The following is a 3,127-nucleotide window of genomic DNA, read 5'->3' as shown; positions in this document are numbered from 1 at the left end:
CTCTTTGTGCCAATTTGACTCCTTGGTCTTTTGTAAAAGAAGGAATGCCTTTTTGCCATTTTTGTGAAAGCTTGTCATCTTGTGACTTGTTTTCCACTCTTTGTTTTCTGAAAAATCAAAGGCTTGTTTTGGATAATTACAAACCTTATTTTCTTCTTTTGCCTCTCAATAAAAGTACCTTCTTTTGTGCAAGTTTGGGGAAGTGTTGGTCTTCATCACATGTGAAGACCTTTGACTCACAAACCCTAGCTTGCCTCCTCTTGTGTGCCTCCCTATAAAAGGAACCCTTCTCTTCACTTTGAAAGCAAGACTTTTCAGAGAAATCAAAGTATTTATGCAAAATTAGTTTTTAAAGAACACGAAATTTTCTTTGCAAAAAATCTTCTAAGTCTTCAATTGCGACAGTCGAAATCACTGTTACTTCACAGTGTTCTACCTCTCATCTAGAAATCGTTTGTACCAATAAGTTGTCCTTCTCAATTCTTTTTAAGATTCAGTCTAAGGAAACTTGGTTTGAAAACATTCTAGTTAGAGTGTAGAGTTTGCAAAATTGTTTTCAAGTTTTCAAATCCTTTTGATATCTTGCAAAGCTTTCAAAGTCTTCAAGTACAGTGTTACAATCACAGTGACTGTTGCTTTAAGTATTAAACACTCTCACTTATGAACCGTTTGATCTTGTAAGTTGTCCATATCAATTCTTGTTAAAGAATCAGTCCGTGGAAACTTGATCCTTGTAAACGTTCTAAGTTAGAGTGTTGAGTTCTAGGACGGAGTAGTCCTTTAACTCTTGTGGCAACCGGAGTAGGTTGTGAGTTGTTGAGTTCTAGGACGGAGTAGTCCTCTAACTCGTATGACAACCGGAGTAGGTTGTTGGTAGTTCATAGACGGAGTAGTCTTAGAACTTGTGTCGCAACCGGAGTAGGTTGTTGGTCCTTTTGTTGTTAGTGTTTCAAAGTAGTCGGAGTAGATTACATCACTTATCAATAAAAGAAGATTGGACGTAGGCCTTTAGAGTGTCGGCCGAACCAATTCAAAATCGTTGTGTTGTTTATCTCTTCGCTTTTTATTCCGCTGCTCTTTATTTTGTTTGCTTTGATTTGCTTAACTTTCGTAGTAACAGTTCCATATACTGTCACATTTGGTCTGCAGTCTGTACTCCATAAACTGAGACAAATAGCTACAGTCAGAACAGTTGTTACTTTCATACTTCAGCAAACATTCATTTTAATACTCGTTTAATCTTGCAATATTATTCGAAGTATTCTCTCATCTCTTTTGTTCTTATAACTCACTTTAAATCAATAAAGTTGAAATTAAAATTTTTTAATAGTACCTAATTCACCCCTTCCCCTCTTAGGTACTTGAATCCATAAACTCAACAATTGGTATTAGAGCCTCGTGCTCTTGATCGAGGCTAATCGCCTTAGAGTTTGATTCGTGGGTAATGGATTCCGAGAAACACTCCAAGATCCCGGTCTTTACCGGCGCGAATTTTGGATGGTGGAAACTCAAAATGGAACATTACATCAAAAGTATAGACTATCAATGTTGGAACATCATCCAAAATGGACCTCTTGTTATTGAGGAAACCGATATACTAACCGGTTTCACCAAAACTAAGGAGGAAAGAAATTACAATGAAAATGATTTCAAACTTGCCGGAAAGAACTCCAAAGCAATGTCGATTCTTCAACGTTGTGTTGGTCAGGGGGAAGTTAGTCGAATCTCTGGATGTCCTACGGCAAAATCTATTTGGGACTCTCTTGTACTTGCTTATGAGGGGACTTCCCAAGTTAGAAAACACCGTATTGACCTTCTCATGCAACAATATGAGATGTTTAGAATGTCAAAGGACGAGTCCATAAATAGCTTTTCTTCACGTTTTTCTTGTATTATTAATGAGCTAAAAAGTCTAGGAAGGGATTTCGAGTCCGAGGACATCATTCGAAAAATCCTTCGTAGTCTAACCTCTAAGTGGCAACCCAAAGTTACCGCTATAGAGGAAGCCAAAGATTTGTCAACCCTATCTCCTCATGAACTAATGGGATCACTAATGGCTCACGAGTTCAATCTCGATAAGCATTCTAGTGAGTCTTCAAAGGGAAGGAGTCTCGCTCTCACGTCCTCTCCAAGCGATGGAGAAGACGAGGAGGAAGACGAGCTTGCTATGTTCTCAAGGAATCTAGCCGGGTTAGTCAATGGTCAAGAAAATAAAAGGTTCAATAATAATTACTCGAAAAAACGCTTTCCTAAGAAACGACCTAGTTCCACCGTGGGATGCTTTAAGTGTGGTGATAAAACTCACCAAATTAAAGAATGTCCCAAGTGGGATGAAATCGAATCAAAGGAAAAACGAGATAAAGTTAAAAGGGACTACAAACATAGAGTCATGACCGTAATTTGGGGAATGTCCGACTCCGAGGAAGATGAGGAACTCATCGAGGAGCAACTAGAGTCTAAAATGTGTCTTACAAGTCATCTCAAGGACAAAGTCTCAAAAAACTCTAAAATTGAACATCTTACATGTCTCATGGCTCACCCCGATGATTCCGACTCGGACTCCGATAATGAGGTAAAGCATCTAAAAGCCAAGGTTAGATCTTACTCCAAAGAAAAGGTATGTAAGCTTCTTGACAAACTCTTTGATAAGTGTCGTTCACAAAATGATAAGCTTGATGTCATGCAAGACGAAATTGAAGAAATTGCTCAAGAAAACTTTAACCTTAAAAATGAACTGAAAGCAACAGACAGTGTCACTGTCACCTCTGAGGCTTATGATGAAGTAAAAAGAGTCAACAAATTGAACAAACAATTGACTAAAGAACTTGAGTGTCTTAAAATGATCCACACGGATGTCTCTGACCTTGAAAATGTCAACACCACTTTGGTGATGCAAGTTTCCTTGCTAACCAAGGAACGTGATGACCTTTTGAAGGACAAAGATGCTCTCAAAGATGAATTGGATGACCTAGTGGTTGAGATAATTGACTTAAAAGAAACAGTATCTGAAACTGTTACTTCCAACAAAGATCTAGCTAAGTCAAAGGAACATGTCAAACATTTTGTCAATAAAAACGAGCGTCTTAAAATTGAATTATGTGATCACAAGAAAGAAATAGAAGTTCTT

Source organism: Silene latifolia, chromosome 6 (genome assembly GCF_048544455.1).
Source record: "Silene latifolia isolate original U9 population chromosome 6, ASM4854445v1, whole genome shotgun sequence".
Classification (NCBI taxonomy): domain Eukaryota; kingdom Viridiplantae; phylum Streptophyta; class Magnoliopsida; order Caryophyllales; family Caryophyllaceae; genus Silene; species Silene latifolia.
This window is presented reverse-complemented; position numbering follows the sequence as displayed.